Consider the following 20314-nt stretch of genomic DNA (forward strand, 5'->3'; position numbering starts at 1 on the left):
AACATGTTATTACTCCAACCTCGTGAAAGTGACAAACTGACACGTTTTTAGTTATTGCACATGCGCAGCTTGGCGCGAGACAACCGTTACACCCGATTACGTGTTTTTGCGCATGAGCAGTTGCCGGGGTCACGTGCTAGTTGGAACTAGGAAACTCCGATATTTCCAACATTCGTTGAACGCGGCACGTGTATAACTACAACCAGTTAGGAGGTTGGACATTTCCGAGTTTCGACAAGCACTTGGACGCGGCACCAGCTAGCCAACGTCGCCATGACATCGCCTACAAGCGTGATCAGGTAATTATATTGGAGAAGCAGTTTCTGCCTATCTTCATACTGTACTGTCTTTGTTGTTTGCTCGCCTGTATGTTGCTCAAAACAGAGCGGTATTGTAGAGATCATTTGTGGGCGTTATGTTGTGTATGTTTCGAAAACCTTTAGCATGCTTTTTGGAATTAAAAAATTATTTTGTTCGAAAAAGTTCCACAAAAGAACAGTAGATGGCTCAAGTTGACAAAATGACACAGAACTGAGGAGTGAAGGTGTCTCGAGTCCGAGCAAAACTGATCATGTAGCTAGCCTAGCAGAACAAGTACATAAATCAATTATGTTTAGCAATTAAAATAGAAAACACCATTCCCTCCAGTTGACATATTTAAAAAATACCATCTCACTTTGTCAAAAGGTGTTTATCTAGTGGCTGTAAAGCAAGACACAATGTATCACAGCAATTAGCCCAATTCAATTATTCCAGTGTCTTATTAATTCCCTGTGCCTAAGTGCTGATATGCATAGCTCTCACATTGATCTGTCTCCTGAGAAAATGTGCTTAATCAGCTCAATGTGAGGACCTCCCTGTGTCATAACATGCAGACACAGGCTTATTTTCCTAAGTACTCTATCTCCCTGTTTACACCTCTCCCTTCTTGCTCCAATACTCACAGTTCAACCTGATGTATTTGCCAACTTCCTGTTTGCTCTGGCCAGCCCAACAAGTCAGGTTTCCTCACTGGCCCACCCACTGTAGGCTACCTGCTCTCCTAGAACACCTACTTGTGTGACATGTCTGTTTCACTTCCTACAGTGGCTTGTGAAATTATTCACCCCCTTGGCATTTTTCTATTTTGTTGCCTTACAACCTGGAATTAAAATGTATTTTTGGGTTTGTATCATTTGATTTACACAACATGCCTACCACTTTGAAGATGAAAATATTTTTTATTGTGAAACAAACAAATAAGACCCCCAGCAATTACAGCTGCAAGTCTCTTGGGGTATGTCTCTATAAGCTTGGCACATCTAGCCACTGGGATTTTTGCCCATTCTTCAAAGCAAAACTGCTCCAGCTCCTTCAAGTTGGAGGGGTTCCGTTGGTGTACAGCAATCTTTAAATCATACCACAGATTCTCAATTGGATTGAGGTCTGGGCTTTGACTAGGCCATTCCAAGATTTTTAAATGTTTCACCTTAAACCACTCAAGTGTTGTTTTAGCAGTATGCTAAAGGTCATTGTCCTGCTGGAAGGTGAACCCCCATCCGTCTCAAATCTCTGGACTACTGACACAGGTTTCCTCAAGAATTTCCCTGTATTTAGCGCCATCCTTCAATTCTGACCAGTTTCCCAGTCCCTGCAGATGAAAAGCACCCCCACAGCATGATGCTGCCACCACCATGCTTCACTGTGGGGATGGTGTTCTCGGGGTGATAGTTGGTGTTGGGTTTGCGCCAGACATTGTTTCCCTTGATGGCCAAAAAGCTCCAATTTAGTCTCATCTAACTAGAGTACCTTCTTTCATATGTTTGGGGAGTCTCCCACATGCCTGTTGGCGAACACCAAATGTGTTTGCTTATTTTTTTTATTTTAGCAAAGGCTTTTTTCTGGCCACTCTTCCGTAAAGCCCAGCTCTGTGGAGTGTACTGCTGAAAGTGGTCCTATGGACAGATACTTGATTCTCTGCAGTGGAGCTTTACAGCTCCTTCAGGGTTATATTTGGTCTCTTTGTTGCCCCTCTGATTAATGCCCTCCTTGCCTGGTCCGTGAGTTTTGGTGGGCGGCCCTCTCTTGGCAGGTTTGTTGTGGTGTCATATTCTTAAAAATGTTTAATAATGGATTTAATGGTGCTTCGTGGGATGTTCAAAGTTTATGATATTTTTTTACAACCCAACCTGGAATCTCCACAACTTTGTCGCTGACCTGTTTGGAGAGCTCCTTGGTCTTCATGGTGCCGCTTGCTTGGTGGTGTTGCAGACTCTGGGGCCTTTCAGAACAGGTGTGTGTGTATATATACACACATATATAGATCATGTGACACTTAGATTGCACACAGGTGGACTTTATTTAACTAATTATGTGACTTCATTGGTTGCATCAGATCTTATTTAGGGGCTTCATAGCAAAGGGGGTGAATACATGTGCAAGCACCACTTAAGTTTTTTTATTTAAGAATTTTTTGAAATTTTGAATTTTTTTATTTCACTTAACCGATTTGGACTATTTTGTGTATGTGCATTACATGAAATCCAAATAAAAATCCATTTAAATTACAGGTTGTAATGCAACAAAATAGGAAAAACGCCAAGGCGGTTGAAAACTTTTGCAAGGCACTGTATGTCTCCCAGCCAGACCTGTCCGTAAACTTTGTTTGGTCTCTACTGAATAGTAAACTCCGTCTTAAATGCGGCTTCACCATATTTGTCAAACCACCAGAGCCAATGTTCTGTGTAAATGACTGCACACGTTGTCTGTTATAGACTACATCTCTGCCCACCCACCATCTACCAATATAGTCTCAAAAAATGTGTTTAGATGTTATATAAATGTATACATCATTGAAGTATAATACAATAACCCAATGGTATTTATTGAGGGATATTCACGATAATAATAAAAAACAATATTTTATAAGAATGTGTACCTGCCAGTTTGTTATAATGACTCAAATGTTCCCCTACAGGTAGGCTACAACACTATAGTACTGGGTTTACGTGATCCTTTGTGGAAATGGTTTTGACACATATTTACCTGCTCTCCTTCCCACACTCCCCAGTACCCGACCTCTGTGCGGGACACTTCAGGTGCATGTTTGGTTAGTGAGAGGGCAACCTGAATAACCCAGAGAAAGAATATGAGACCTGGGAGGAAGTAAGTTTTATGGCTGGGGGTTTGGTGGTTTAGTCATCCACTGAGGGAGGGGCCTGCTGACTAACACCATGTGGTGGGCTGGGGATATTGGCGAGGCCTGAGAGGAGGTTGACTATTTTTGTCCAGCTCCCCCGCCTTTACTCTAATTCCTCTTTTTGCTTGTTCTTTCTTTACATTATTCCCCAGATGTGTTTCCTTCCTGAAAGTCAGAAAGCAGTACTTCTCCTCTTTTCCAACCCCAGTCTGACGCACATGCGTCCTCCAGGGAAGTGGGGAAGTGGGGAGGTGGGGAGGGCAAACAGAAAAAGATTGGGTAATTCATTTTTTTTTTTAAATGTTGTGGTTTCTTCGGTTGGAAAACTATTTGGTGATGGTTCCTTATTCACTTTTCACGGATCTACACACTTCACAGTTTTCACATCTTTGCCTTTTCCACACAGGTTTCAATAACTTTATCCATGGCATAGACACACATGTACAGAGCACATGATTCGGAGTTCTTCTGTTGAAGTCTATCATAATGTCATGCTGATCTGGCACTGGTGTATAAGAAGAATAAAGAGCAAACATCTTAGCTCTCATGTTCTCCTTCATGTATTTAGCCTATCCCTGCACATGAATTAAGTTTATGGTCGTGAGAAACAATAGCACACTGCGCCTTTAAATAAAGGAATGTGAACAATCCACTGCTGTGCCCAGGCATTGGGGCTGGAATTGGTTGGAATGTTGGCAGAAGTTTCATCTCCCCACAGCTCTTTCCCAGGCCAGGTGTTGGAAATGCAGGAAAACTATCTGAAAAGAGGGAATAGAGCAGTGTGGGTGAACGTGGGAGTGCAGGGTTAGTGAGAGATACACAGAGGTCCAATTAGAACCCAAGCTCTCTAGACATGAAGTTATCCAGCCTATATAGTTCTACTGAAAAGACATAAAATGGGAGGGAAAAACCTGACTGAGATTTACTGCTCCTCCTTATCGGCCGTCTCTTCGTCTGCTCTCTAAACAGAGATTTATGGCTTTGGCAATATCAGGTATTTGATAAGTGTTCATCACGAAATGCACGCATACAAGCACCTGGCCTAACTGGGTGCTGGGCCACTGACTGTAGTGATGCCTGTAGAACATCGTTCCGGGAGTAGCTAGTCTATACTTTATTATTGTGTAGTTTAGCCCTGTATGGTGACTCAGTGATAGGTCAATGTAGTTTGAACCACTGAAGTTAATCTTTATGTTATGTAACAAAGATGAGATGACCCTCAATGTTATTGAAATAGATCTCGCTCTATGCAACAGCCACAACATACCAACCTCCTATTACAAAGCGTGATCCACAGCATCAAACCAAGGGCATTAGCACTGGGTAATACCCTGGATTCAACTAATTGATGTAAACAAGTCTATCACTCCCATAGCATCTGGACATTAAAAACTAGGTGGGCCTCATTTCACTCACCTAGTTTTGCATTCAGAAAGACAATTTTGGTTGGCATTGCTAAGAGTAAGAGTTTGTGTAATCCTCTCACTCATTCTCTCTCTCCCTCACACACACACACACAAACACTCCCATGCAGAGGCAGCACACGGCCAGTGTAGGGTGAGTCACAGTGACCTGGCAGAGAGTGCCTCCCCTTGGGAGAGTCCTTACATGCATCCCTGTGATTATGGCCAAATCCCCTGAGGGCATCAGGTGGGCCTTCTCTCTGAGCAACGTGAGACCGCCACCCATTGTTAGGTCCACAATGCTGAGCTTACTTGAAAGGTGATTTCGCAAGATGAAAAGGGTTTAGCAGTGTATATCAATTGATAGCTGTTTTTGGCCCAGTTCTCCTCCTTTTATAGTGTTGTGTTCCAGTTGTAGTCTAATATGACACCAGTATCGTAAGTTTAAAAACATTTTCATTTTGAAGCATATACTATCAGGCATAGCAATCCTATATGAATCATCGCTGCATGCAGAAACATCTTTGTTCTGGTGCTGACGAGATCTGCCTGCTGTCCCCTCACCAGAGCCCCATGCAGGGGCAGACTGGCCATCTGGCATTTCGGCAAATGGGCCACAAGAAAAAAAATGGTCCGATGTGTTAGAAATAACAGGGCCAATTTCTAGTCCCAATCTGCCCCTGGCCCCATGGGCACAGGATGGTTGACCTCCCTCCTCTGGGAAAAAGCATCTTAGCTTCACACAACACATGGAGATTATATTATACAACCACTGTGTCATGTATAATGTATTTAACAATCTAAAAGCTACATTATGACAAGACTGTTACATTTAACTGGCCCTTCTGCATTTTCCCCATGTTGAATTTAGGCCCAGTTGCTTAATAAGAATGTATCAGTTTATTGAACACAACACTATAAAGGAGGAGAACGGGGCCAAAAACGGCTATCAATTGATATACACTGCTAAACCCTTTTCATCTTGTGAAATGTTTGTATCACCAGTAATTGTTTGGTTTGTTTATATTACTTGAATATCTGTAGTGAAGAACAGAGTGAACAAAACATTAGGAACACCTGCACTTTTCATGATATAGACTGATAGGGTGAATGCAGATGAAAGCTATGATCCCTTATTGATGTCACCTGTTAAATCCACTTCAATCATTGTAGATTAAGGGGAGGAAAAGTTTTAAAGAAGGATTTTTAAGCTGTGAGACAATTGAGACATGGATTGTGTATGTGTGCCATTCAGAGGGTGAATGGGCAAGACAAAAGATTTAAGGGCCTTTGAACAGGGTATGGTAGTAGGTACCAAGTGCACCGGTTTGTGTCAAGAACTGCAACACTGCTGGGTTTTTCATACTCAACGGTTTCCTGTGTGTATCAAGAATGGTCCACCACCCACAAGGGACAAGGGGGAGGGCAACTCAATATTAAGAAGGTATTCCTAATGTTTTATACACAGTGTATACAGTATGTCATCAGCTACAAATAACAAATGCTTGAATCTTGCTAAAAGGAGCTTGGGGACACTTTTTCAATTGTAATAGATTTAGTAATTGCAGAGTAAGACTAATAATAGGCTAGACTCCACCTGGACCTGTTTCTCCCAGCACGTGGTGAAGTACTACAAACACACACGTCGCCCACACAGCCTAAACAATGAACCACCCTGTACCACCCTGTACCACCCTGCACCACCCTGCACCACCCTGGCCCTTGCCCTTTCAGACACATTCCATACGCCCTTTAACCAAATTGTTGAGACCATTGAGATTGCCTGGTGGCATGGTTGGGGCTGTGAACCTGGGGATGTGTGTGTTTGTGTTGCTACGTGACTGTGCTTGCCAGCATACTGAAGTACTGTACCAGTAAAATGAAATGCATCAATAGTGTAGAGAGTGTGTGTGTGTGGGGGGGGTTAGAATAAAAAGTCCTCATACAGTGCCTTGCGAAAGTATTCGGCCCCCTTGAACTTTGCGACCTTTTGCCACATTTCAGGCTTCAAACATAAAGATATAAAACTGTATTTTTTTGTGAAGAATCAACAAGTGGGACACAATCATGAAGTGGAACGACATTTATTGGATATTTCAAACTTTTTTAACAAATCAAAAACTGAAAAATTGGGCGTGCAAAATTATTCAGCCCCTTTACTTTCAGTGCAGCAAACTCTCTCCAGAAGTTCAGTGAGGATCTCTGAATGATCCAATGTTGACCTAAATGACTAATGATGATAAATACAATCCACCTGTGTGTAATCAAGTCTCCGTATAAATGCACCTGCACTGTGATGGTCTCAGAGGTCCGTTAAAAGCGCAGAGAGCATCATGAAGAACATGGAACACACCAGGCAGGTCCGAGATACTGTTGTGAAGAAGTTTAAAGCTGGATTTGGATACAAAAAGATTTTCCCAAGCTTTAAACATCCCAAGGAGCACTGTGCAAGCAATGATATTGAAATGGAAGGACTATCAGACCACTGCAAATCTACCGAGACCTGGCCGTCCCTCTAAACTTTCAGCTCATACAAGGAGAATACTGATCAGAGATGCAGCCAAGAGGCCCATGATCACTCTGGATGAACTGCAGAGATCTACAGCTGAGGTGGGAGACTCTGTCCATAGGACAACAATCAGTCGTATATTGCACAAATCTGGCCTTTATGGAAGAGTGGCAAGAAGAAAGCCATTTCTTAAAGATATCCATAAAAAGTGTTGTTTAAAGTTTGCCACAAGCCACCTGGGAGACACACCAAACATGTGGAAGAAGGTGCTCTGGTCAGATGAAACCAAAATTGAACTTTTTGGCAACAATGCAAAACGTTATGTTTGGCGTAAAAGCAACACAGTTCATCACCCTGAACACATCATCCCCACTGTCAAACATGGTGGTGGCAGCATCATGGTTTGGGCCTGCTTTTCTTCAGCAGGGACAGGGAAGATGGTTAAAATTGATGGGAAGATGGATGGAGCCAAATACAGGACCATTCTGGAAGAAACCCTGATGGAGTCTGCAAAAGACCTGAGACTGGGACGGAGATTTGTCTTCCAACAAGACAATGATCCAAAACATAAAGCTAAATCTACAATGGAATGGTTCAAAAATAAACATATCCAGGTGTTAGAATGGCCAAGTCAAAGTCCAGACCTGAATCCAATCGAGAATCTGTGGAAAGAACTGAAAACTGCTGTTCACGAATGCTCTCCATCCAACCTCACTGAGCTCGAGCTGTTTTGCAAGGAGGAATGGGAAAAAATGTCAGTCTCTCGATGTGCAAAACTGATAGAGACATACCCCAAGCGACTTACAGCTGTAATCGCAGCAAAAGGTGGCGCTACAAAGTATTAACTTAAGGGGGCTGAATAATTTTGCACGCCCAATTTTTCAGTTTTTGATTTGTTAAAAAAGTTTGAAATATCCAATAAATGTCGTTCCACTTCATGATTGTGTCCCACTTGTTGATTTTTCACAAAAAAATACAGTTTTATATCTTTATGTTTGAAGCCTGAAATGTGGCAAAAGGTCGCAAAGTTCAAGGGGGCCGAATACTTTCACAAGGCACTGTAAGTATAGTAATGCAGAGCTATGTGTGTGTGGTTACTTATGCAATCTCTATAGGGTGTGAGACCAAATTCTGAAGATTATTTAAAAAAAAGAGCCTGCCACACCTCCAAGCTTGCACAACTTCCCAAATTATTTTTTTCTTGTCCACATTCTCCACAGACACACACACCCATATTCAGCCGTTTACCCTGCTGCAGATGGCTGCAGCTCTGCCAATTGATGCCCTTCCCTAACAACCTTAATTATACAGCAGGACTTGAGCTCTACTTGTCAACAAGTGTGGGTTCAGAGTGAAGCCACAGCCCTTCACCCAGAGTGACAAGCCACCTGACTCAGCAATCTGGCCCTGTTTACTGGCCCTGTCCACCGCAATCAACATGCCTGCATCTAGCCTGTCTTTAATTCCACTGGGGCATGGGCAGTGCAGCGCTTTTAACCCTGTAAGTGCCCTCTCCTCTGTCCCCCCTCATCAGAGTCAGAGTCCACACAGAGCTGTCACACAAAGGATGGACACACACACACACACACAGGCAGGTCTGATGGACACTCTTGGACCACACAGGATGGCTAATTCTAGCTGTGAGCGCTATAATGAAACTGTCTCTCATGAGGACCGCCACAGGCAAGAGACCCAGAGTTACCTCTGTTGCAGAGGATAAGTTCATTAGAGTTACCAGTCTCAGAAATTGTAGCCCAACTAAATGCTTCAGAGTTCAAGTAACAGACACATCTCAACATCAATTGTTCAGAGGAGACTGCATGAATCAGGCCTTCATGGTTGAATTGCTACAAAGAAACCACTACTAAAGGACACCAATAAGAAGAATAGACTTGCTTGATCCAAGAAACACAAGTAATCTGTCTTTTGGTCTGATGAGTCCAAATTTGGGATTTTTGGTTCTAACCGCCATGTCTTTTTTTTTTAAACCTTTTTTAAAATTGTTTTACCCCCTTTTTCTCCCCAATTTCGTGGTATCCAATTGTTAGTAGTTACTTTGTCTCATCACTGCAACTCCCATAAGGACTCGGGAGAGGCGACGGTCGAGAGCCATGCGTCCTCCGAAACACAACCCAACCAAGCCGCACTGCTTCTTAACACAGCGTGCATCCAACCCGGAAGCCAGCCGCACCAATGTGTACACCGTACACCTAGCGACCTGGTCAGCGTGCACTGCGCCCAGCCTGCCACAGGCGTCGCTAGTGCGCGATGAGACAAGAATATCCCTGCCGGCCAAACCCTCCCTAACCCGTATGACACTGGGACAATTGTGCGCCGCCCCCATGGGCCTCCCAGTCGCGTCCGGCTGCGACATAGCTCAACCGCCATGTCTTTGTTAGATCCAGAGTAGGTGAACAGCTGATCTCTGCATGTGTGGTTCCCACCGTGAAGCATGTAGGAGGAGGTGTGATGGTGTGGGGGTGCTTTGCTGGTGACACCTTCAGTGATTTATTTAGAATTGAAGGCACACTTAACCAGAATGGCTACCACAGCATTCTGCAGTAATATGCCATCCCATCTGGTTTGCACTTAGTGGGACGATAATTTGTTGTTCAACAGGACAAAGACCCAACATACCTCCAGACTCTAAGGGCTATTTGACCAAGAATGGGAGTGATGGAGTGCTGTATCAGATGAACTGGCCTCCACAATCACCCAATATCAACCCAATTGAGATGGTTTGTGATGAGTTGGACCACAGAGTGAAGGCAAAGCAGCCAACAAGTGTTCAGCATATGTGGGAACTCCTTCAAGACTGTTGGAAAAGCATTCCAGGTGAAGCTGGTTGATAGAATGCCAAAAGTGTGCAAAGCTGTCATCAAGGCAGAGTGTCTACTTTAAAATACATGTTAATACATGATGTTTAACACAAAGAAAAACTAGGTGTCCAACTTTTAACTGGTACTGTACATAGTCACTTTAATGTTTACATACTGTTTTATCCACTATATATGTATATACTGTATTTATAATTAACACATCTTAACAAAACATCTTTGCTGTAGGAAATTAAAATAAAAACATTGATGTTCTGTCCTCCTATCCCAGTCTCTCCTCTGTTTGCCTGACTTGTTTGGCATCCTTCATTCCAGCTGTTCTCCAGATGCAATGTGGGAGGCCGGGGCTGCTTGCCCACCTGTTGCTCTCCCATCTATCTGCCTTTAGCACTGTTAACAGACCAGTCATTGTCTAGGTCTGGGGGTGCAGGGTGTCCTGTACCTCCAGACACTGATCCACTAAGACAGCATCTAGTGACTGATCCAAAACCAGGTGAATTGCTGTCCACACCGCTCACCCACACAGTGACGGATGGACTGCTCCATTGATTGACATGCCAACCAAGTGACAGACTAACTGACTGGTGACCATACAGACTGAGTGACTGATGAGTCTCTCCTTCCAGCACAAACTCCTGTCATGTTCTAAACGCATTGAATCAGTTTTTGTATCCTTTGAAGATGTTCAAGCCATGGTTACTGCCCTCAAATAAACACTGTTAAGAAGACTGCATAGACACAGTCAGAAAAGACCATATAGACACAGTCAGAAAAGACCACAAAGTGGTAGACCATGAAGACTACAAAGTGGTAGACCATGAAGACTACAAAGTGGTAGACCATGAAGACTACAAAGTGGTAGACAATGAACATAAGGATAGGAGAGTACAGTACAGCTGAGTGAGCAGATACACTCTGGAGGTGTCTGGAAAGGTAGGTGTTAGGATTAGAGCTTTGTTGAAAGCATGACCCCTGTGAACTTTCAACCTTTTAATGAAGGGTCAGCTACAGTTCCACCCACTCACATCCTGCAGGGCAGAGAAAAGCAGACCTAATCTCAGGCAGCTCAACCTCACTACTCCACCACTCCCTATCACAATGCATTGCTTTTGTTATCTGTGGGGTGGGCCCTGGCCTTCAGTGTTCACTGATAAATATTACATTGGTGTGTAAACTGCAGCCTATAGTAGGCTACTGTACCTAGGTCCAATGTAATGGAACCTAATAATGCATAAATATCTCTTATGTGCATTTATTGGTTTAACATTGACTTAAAGAGTCAGCAAGCCTATATACTGTATTAGTGTCTCATAGGCATCCATATACATTTGTGATAAATGTGCGTTACGTTCGTCATAAGGATCAGACCAAGGCGCAGCGTGGTATGCGTACATTCTCTTTTTAATGAATGAACAACAAACAACCAAACGAAACGTGAAGCTATACAAACTAGTGCTGACAGGCAACTAAACATAGACAAGATCCCACAACTAACAATGGGTAAAATGGCTACATAAATATGATCCCCAATCAGAGACAATGATAAACAGTCTCTGATTGGGAACCATAATCAGGCCAACATAGACATACAAAAACCCTAGATGACAAAAACCCTAGACATACAACAACTAGAGTACCCACCCTAGTCACACCCTGACCTAACCAAAATATATAGAAAAACAGAGAATCTAAGGTCAGGGTGTGAAAATGTGTTATAAATGGCCCATTGTCATCCATTGACATATGCCATCCAGTCTCTCTCACCACTCACAAATTACATGCTTAAACAATTGAGAGGAAAAGTCCCCCAAATTGCCAGTAGCTCTGGAAATGTCTGTTAAATTATGCCTGTTTTAAGCCCAAAAAATGTAGGGCAACTGGACAGGATCCAACTAACCAAAAGCTTAAGTGATTATATTAACCAGGTGGTAAATTAAAAAGGTGGTAAATTAAGTTTTGGCAGTTGGTGAGCCCAGCTAAAGAAAAGCCAATGCTCTGGTTTTGGGTCCAAAACAAAGAGATATCTGTCTAACAAGCCTTCCTTCCCCCGCACTGTTAACAAACTTTCAAATGGCCACGTCCACAATTACCCATTCGCCTGAAGGAAAGATTAAACAGCCACACAGACAAACATTAACCCAGAGCCTGACCCCACAGCCTGTCAAAAAAAGATAAATGCCTGGGACTGGGAGAAAAAAAAGGAAACAACATTCCTGTTCCCGTAAATCGTGAAGGGGGAGGGGGATTTTGGGAAGTTCAGTGAGTCATCACTTTCTTTTCTATCGGCGCTCCCCCCGGCGTTAGTCCACAGACTTTGAATACCTCCACTACAGTTTTCCCTGTCATGCTTTGCAGCGGGCCGTATCGAATTTTGACAAGCGGCTCGCACAGTGCTCGTCCTGCGTTCGCAGCTGCCTGGCCGGCTGTGACTGCTGGCGGGAGCTCTTTGAAGTGTAGAACAGAGATAGTAGCCTAGCAGTCAACACTCAAACTTGGTTGGATAACAAGAAAGACCTCCAACAGCTAGAGGGTCCTGAAAAAGCCCCTAACTGCTAATGAACTATCATTTGTCACTCCAACCTGTCATTGAATGTGGTAAGCGCGTGCCAAGTACTTGTCCAGGCGTGGTCAAGAGGATATTTATAACATGTTAGAGCTAAAACATGGTAGAGGTAAAACATGGGAGAACCACACAATGGTATGTATTTATACAGTGGGGAGAACAAGTATTTGATACACTGCCGATTTTGCAGGTTTTCCTACATACAAAGCATGTAGAGGTCTGTCATTTTTATCATAGGTACACTTCAACTGTGAGAGACGGAATCTAAAACAAACATCCAGAAAATCACATTATGATTTTTAAGTAATTAATTTGCATTTTATTGCATGACATAAGTATTTGATACATCAGAAAAGCAGAACTTAATATTTGGTACAGAAACCTTTGTTTGCAATTACAGAGATCCTACATTTCCTGTAGTTCTTGACCAGGTTTGCACACACTGCAGCTGGGATTTTGGCCCACTCCTCCATACAGACCTTCTCCAGATCCTTCAGGTTTCGGGGCTGTCGCTGGGCAATATGGACTTTCAGCTCCCTCCAAAGATGTTCTATTGGGTTCAGGTCTGGAGACTGGCTAGGCCACTCCAGGACCTTGTGATGCTTCTTACGGAGCCACTCCTTAGTTGCCCTGGCTGTGTGTTTCGCGTTGTTGTCATGCTGGAAGACCCAGCCACGACCCATCTTCAATGCTCTTACTGAGGGAAGGAGGTTGTTGGCCAAGATCTCGCGATACATGGCCCCATCCATCCTCCCCTCAATACGGTGCAGTCGTCCTGTCCCCTTTGCAGAAAAGCATCCCCAAAGAATGATGTTTCCACCTCCATGATTCACGGTTAGGATGGTGTTCTTGGGGTTGGACTCATCCTTCTTGTTCCTCCAAACACGGTGAGTGGAGTTTAGACTGAAAATCTCTATTTTTGTTTCATCAGACCACATGACCTTCTCCCCTTCCTCCTCTGGATCATCCAGATGGTCATTGGCAAACTTCAGACCAGCCTGGACATGCACTGGCTTGAGCAGGGGGACCTTGCGTGTGCTGCAGGATTTTAATCCATGACGGCGTAGTGTGTTACTAATGGTTTTCTTTGAGACTGTGGTCCCAGCTCTCTTCAGGTCATTGACCAGGTCCTGCCGTGTAGTTCTGGGCTGATCCCTCACCTTCCTCATGATCGTTGATGCCCCAGACCGAGGGTGATTGACCGTCATCTTGAACTTCTTCCATTTTCTAATAATTGCGCCAACAGTTGTTGCCTTCTCACCAAGCTGCTTGCCTATTGTCCTGTAGCCCATCCCAGCCTTGTGCAGGTCTACAATTTTATCCCTGATGTCCTTACACAGCCCTCTGGTCTTGGCCATTGTGGAGAGGTTGGAGTCTGTGTGGGCAGGTGTCTTTTATACAGGTAATGAGTGGAGAACAGGAGGGCTTCTTAAAGAAAAACTAACAGGTCTGTGAGAGCCGGAATTCTTACTGGTTGGTAGGTGATCAAATACTTATGTCATGTAATAGAATGCAAATTAATTACTTGAAAATCATACAATGTGATTTTCTAGATTTTTGTTTTAGATTCCGTCTCTCACAGTTGAAGTGTACCTATGATAAAAATTACAGACCTTTACATGCTTTGTAAGTAGGAAACACTGCTGATTTTTCAGGTTATCAAATACTTGTTCTCCCCACTGTATATCTCATGGAGAGAACCACATTTTATTGCCATTATTTCCTCTATTTCTGGACAGCCTTTCTGTTTGACCATTCATCCACCCTAAAAGCGGTTCATTTCACAAATGGTCTGACATCATTCTGCGGTTAGGTTCTAAGTTCTTTCCCCCCACCAGGACCCCTGGTCCCCTGCAACCACACAACACCCTCACCCCCCAATTAGAAAACGTTTAGCCTGCAAACCAAGCACCTCTCCCCCCTCTTCAATATATGGGACATTTATCACTCTTTAATGACAGACTCCGCAAGGGATGACGTCACCGTCCGCAACACACCAACATACAACAAAAGGGCCCCGTCTCACTCTCCCTTCTGCTTCACCACAGTGACCTCACATGATGGATCGGCTTCAGTCTCACTGGACTCTTTGTGCCACAGTAACCACTGTGGTATGTGGCCCATGAGGCCACACTGCTGCTGCCACTGATGAGCAACACTGAGCAATAATAACAACTGGAAAGAAAAAGCCCCACTTCACAGCCACGGTTGTTAGGCTACCATGAAAGTGTCATCAGGTAGTTGATATAAAACAGAGATACTTCTAGGCTATGTTAAGTGCATGGTCTTCATTCGGCTGGCTGCGCTGTTTATTAGTGGTGGAAGTAAAGGCCTGTGTTTGTCAGTTGTGTTGTTGTGATGCGGGCCCATGCTCTCTCTGTGTCGCCTGCCTGTCAGGCTCCATTCGGAGGGTTGCCAGTTGCTGTCGCAGGCCATTTGTTCGTCATCAGTCACAAACACACATTGTGTTCAAAACAATAGCTGTCATTTCCATGCAAACCCTCCCTCCCCCTCTGTTGCTTTCACTTAGGAAGACAGGCGTAAAGCCACTTCCACACACTAAAACATGAGCTGCTCCTGCAGCGCTATTTTTTTATAACACTCACCCTTTTCTGATTAAGATTAAACAGACACACAGACACCATCATCAATATATTTTTGTTAAACCACAATACACATCTCACAGCAATTACACACACACACACAACTCCCTTTCAGTTTCCAGGGAGACTAAATCCCTTTTAATAGCGTTTCTGTTAATGTGGTCCCCGGTGTAAACACGCGGACACATACAGTATTTCAGTCAAGCACAAAAATACACAGACCTTCCGTTTGAAACAGGAAAAAAATAAAACAACCTCTGCAGTGATTTATGAAAAACAAACTGCTTTACTTCTCCAAACCCCTGGTGTGGTTTTCCTTCAAACGCGGCCTAGCGGGCTGACTCACTGACTGAAGTGCAGAGCATTTCCACATCCATTTTGTTCCACTGAAATAGTGCAGAAAAACAGGGAGCATAAGAGGGAGGAAGAGATTGGATGGATCTGGAAGCTATTAGCAGCTGAATCACAGAGAGAAAGAACGAGAGATGGAGGGAGGGATCGGCACATGATTGCCATTATGATTTTAATATCTTTGTGTGTGTGTGTGTGGATCATTAGATCGTTATTTGCAGACTGGTTATTTTGCAGCAAGGGGGAGGACGGGAGGTGAAGAATCTAACTGTCGGGGACTAATCGCCTTTCTTTTTCAACTCTCGCTGCCTTGCCCACATTTCCACTGTCGAGTAATAAAGCCTTATCTGTCTGCATATCTGTTGTCTCGGTTCTGTTATCGCTCTCTTTCATGCTTCCTTCCTCTCTAAGCGTGCAGCTACTACCGCCCCCCTCTCTGCCACCAGTATACCCTGATGGCACTGATAGAATAATCTTCAAGAGAAACATAATTGCTTTGAGACACATTTGGGCACAGGTCCAACACTGAATTGTAGTTTTTTGTTAGGGCTTGCTCTGTAGTAAGTTTAGACTGAGTGAATGGATCTAACACTGGGCAGCCGCAGACAGATTCCCCAGGAGAAAGTTCTGCTATCGTGGATCTGGTCTCTGGTCTAGCCATCATGTCCATGAAGAGGCCCCCAACACGAGGTGGTGGCTAGATTGGGATGGGATTTTACTCGTGACTCAGCCACACGAATCACAAGGGATGCTCAGTGTCCGACTCACCAAGAACCAGAAGCCACAGACAAACATCCACACACGTACATACAGTGGGGAGAACAAGTATTTGATACACTGCCTATTTTGCAGGTTTTCCTACTTACAAAGCATGTAGAGGTCTGTAATTTCTATCATAGGTACACTTCAACTGTGAGAGACGGAATCTAAAACAAACATCGAGAAAATCACATTGTATGATTTTTAAGTAACTAATTTGCATTTTATTGCATGACAAGTATTTGATACATCAGAAAAACAGAACTTAATATTTGGTACAGAAACCTTTGTTTGCAATTACAGAGATCCTACATTTCCTGTAGTTCTTGACCAGGTTTGCACACACTGCAGTGGGGATTTTGGCCCACTCCTCCATACAGACCTTCTCCAGATCCTTCAGGTTTCGGGGCTGTCGCTGGGCAATACGGACTTTCAGCTCCCTCCAAAGATGTTCTATTGGGTTCAGGTCTGGAGACTGGCTAGGCCACTCCAGGACCTTGAGATGCTTCTTATGGAGCCACTCCTTAGTTGCCCTGGCTGTGTGTTTCGGGTTGTTGTCATGCTGGAAGACCCAGCCACGACCCATCTTCAATGCTCTTACTGAGGGAAGGAGATTGTATGCCAACATCTCGCGATACATGGCCCCATCCATCCTCCCCTCAATACGGTGCAGTCGTCCTGTCCCCTTTGCAGAAAAGCATCCCCAAAGAATGATGTTTCCACCTCCATGCTTCACTGTTGGCATGGTGTTCTTGGGGTTGTACTCATCTTTCTTCTTCCTCCAAACACGCAAGTGGAGTTTAGACCAAAAAGCTTTATTTTTGTCTCATCAGACCACCTGACCTTCTCCCATTCCTCCTCTGGATCATCCAGATGGTCATTGGCAAACTTCAGACGGGCCTGGACATGCGCTGGCTTGAGCAGGGTGACCTTGCGTGCGCTGCAGGATTTTAATCCATGACGGCGTAGTGTGTTACTAATGGTTTTCTTTGAGACTGTGGTCCCAGCTCTCTTCAGGTCATTGACCAGGTCCTGCCGTGTAGTTCTGGGATGATCCCTCACCTTCCTCATGATCATTGATGCCCCACGAGGTGAGATCTTGCATGGAGCCCCAGACCGAGGGTGATTGACCGTCATCTTGAACTTCTTCCATTTTCTAATAATTGCGCCAACAGTTGTTGCCTTCTCACCAAGCTGCTTGCCTATTGTCCTGTAGCCCATCCCAGCCTTGTGCAGGTCTACAATTTTATCCCTGATGTCCTTACACAGCTCTCTGGTCTTGGCCATTGTGGAGAGGTTTGAGTGTGTGGACAGGTGTCTTTTATACAGGTAATGAGTTCAAACAGGTGCAGTTAATACAGGTAATGAGTGGAGAACAGGAAGTTTTTCTTTAAGAAGCCCAACAGGTCTGTGATAGCCGGAATGCTTACTGGTTGGTAGGTGATCAAATACTTATGTCATGCAATAAAATGAATTACTTAAAAATCATACAATGTGATTTTCTGGATTTTTGTTTTAGATTCCGTCTCTCACAGTTGAAGTGTACCTATGATAAAAAAATTACAGACCTCTACATGCTTTGTTAGTAGGAAACACTGCCGATTTTGCAGGTTATCAAATACTTGTTCTCCCCACTGTAGATATTGACACACACACACAAACATGTGCACACACACTCATGCACCCCGTGTGATGTGATTGACAGCAGCATTTGAAACCATGCCAGTTATGTGGTGTGATTGACAGCCATGCAAGGAGGACAGTATTCCTTCCCCTCGCGCTGTGTCAGACTCCATGGGGAAATGTTCTGCTCCTATTCTGAGAGAGAGAGAGAGAGAGAGAGAGAGAGAGAGAGAGAGAGAGAGCTAGTTTTGGGTGAGAATGTGAGATCTAGACACAGAAATAGGGACAACTCCATCCAATCAGGTTATTTTTTTTTCTATCAGGTGGTTTACTCTCAGGAGAAGAACCATACTCTACAAGAGAGTGAGAATCAGTTACTTTATCAATAATGTTCTACCAACACTTTCTGTACAAGTCCATTGACGGAGGTACATTGCATCATTCATCTAACAGTGAGGTGATTACGGATTTTAATTTGAGCCAGTTTGGAAAATAATCCTGCTGCAACAGGAAATGTGTATTATAATTCTTTTTTTTTTGTAAGGTTTGACACATTTTTCATTAGGGCAAATCAAGTCTGAAATGATAAAGTATAGGTATTTTTAAACCTGGAATACACTAGACGTTAGGAAAAAGTCCTGCAACAACAGGTTGATCAAATTAAGATATGGAATCTGTATAAATGTTTATCATCCACACTAATGCAGCACACCTTGTAAACTGTTACGACCTGATTGCTAATATTTCCATTGTGCCACTGTGGTGGCCTCTCAGTCTAGATGCAGTGTAAATCAATAACATGATACTGGTCTGATTCCAACCACCCACAGGATACTGGGCTTATTTTCAGATTGGTTGGTCTGGTTCCTCATGTGAAAGAGATATGTGTTGGACTACAGCAGTTAGTGATAAGAGCTCTAATGTGACCCAGCCTCTTCTCTCCCTCGTCCCCTGTGGTCTGACACACCTGAGGTCAATAAGGAGAACATGGGCATCACAGAGGGATTTCACCTTGAGATGAGTAACTCTTCTGCCTTAGTGGAAAGATCCCATTTCCGTCTGCCTCTGTGTGAGGCCCTCCTAACTGTCACAATGGCATTAGTGCTTATTAATCACCAGCTTGGCTGTTTGTTAAGACAAAAAGGACGAGGTGGGTGGGTGGGAGGACAGGTCATCAAGCATGTATGATGACCTGGCTTAGAGAGTGACCATGGAATATAAAAAAATAAAAGGTTTTACAACACTTCCTTTCAAAGTATTATCATTAGCCCCTTGGTCATGGAATGTAAGCAGAAATGTGTAGTGTTCCACCCGTGTAGGATAAGCTTTGAGGTGTAAGATGGGATGATTGGAGGTGGCTTTTTGAGTTCAAGATACTGATGCTCAACACTAATACACACGCCACTGTTTTTGTTTTTATCACAGATGAACTTCATATGGTGTCACCCTGAGGTCAGAGAGATGTCATACACTTTAAACGGATACTGGTCATTTGCAACAGACTTGCTTTTTTTCTCAAAGGAGATTTATTGTTGTCTGGTCACAGACCTTAGCAGGTGAGGACTGTGTTTGTTTTTTGAGTGAAACAAGGAACAAAGGGAAATAACCCAAGTTAACAGGAAGTTATAACACCTTTGCTTCCATGTTAAAGTTCAGCAATGTTGGTATTTCCTGTAGATATCACATACTGTACCATAAACAAAGTACAATATAAGCTTACTGGATTCGCTCAAGTACATTAAATACAAACACATATGGTTTGAAGCCATAAAGCTCATTATTGAATGAATGGAATGGCATGGTTGGCAAAGACACTGACCACTTCATATGACTAACACCATCTGGCTCTTCCTTCCTCTCAACTCCTTTATGGAAATATTGTGTCTGAGTGGAATGTTTTTAGCCTCCTGCTATGTATCGTTAAGCCATTTCCCCTTGCTAATTCAGACACATCTGAATGGTGAGGTCACAGCTTCCTTGCCTTGTGGTTTGGGAGGTGATTGAGCAACGTTTCTCACTGACGTACAACTTGTACTTAATGACTCGATTTGCTCAAAACTCCTGGCCTCCTGTGTGTACGTGTCTGGCTGGAAGTCTCTTGTAGAAGCACATTCAAATTGCTAGTATCACAGGATGCATCACCTTTACACCCCAAACAGACAGAGACATGACAATATATTTGTGATTTAAATGAATTCACACAGTTTAGAAGACTCAGCAACAGGTTTGGGCTGAAAGCACTGCAAGCATGTAACCTCCTGGGCATCCTGCCACAGCTACTGTTCCAGAACCTGTCTGGTAAATTCACTATGACTGGAAGAGGCTCTGACCAGGATAGGCTGAGAGAAAATGAGTCTGGATAGATGCCCTTTGACAGGTGGAGAAATACAATGACAGGAAAAGGAAAATACAATGACATTGTATGGGAAAGTCCACACACTGTAGGCCAATGGCCACATTTCTCGTTGGAGGCTTTGCATTCTGATTT

The 20314-nt window shown here is 43.6% G+C and overlaps 1 protein-coding gene and 1 long non-coding RNA gene across 6 annotated transcripts in view; one reads left to right on the forward strand and one right to left on the reverse strand.

The window, feature by feature from the left end:
• LOC112219368 (guanine nucleotide exchange factor VAV2) overlaps positions 1-20314 on the reverse strand; it is a 1336992-nt gene that overhangs the window by 795685 nt on the left and 520993 nt on the right. The window lies entirely within an intron of this gene.
• Positions 3-5752, forward strand: LOC121840195. Its single transcript, XR_006079454.1, has 3 exons — positions 3-299; positions 3050-3144; positions 3331-5752. It is a non-coding gene; the product is annotated as an uncharacterized LOC121840195 (long non-coding RNA).

This window comes from Oncorhynchus tshawytscha, linkage group LG20 (assembly GCF_018296145.1).
Source record: "Oncorhynchus tshawytscha isolate Ot180627B linkage group LG20, Otsh_v2.0, whole genome shotgun sequence".
NCBI lineage: Eukaryota > Metazoa > Chordata > Actinopteri > Salmoniformes > Salmonidae > Oncorhynchus > Oncorhynchus tshawytscha.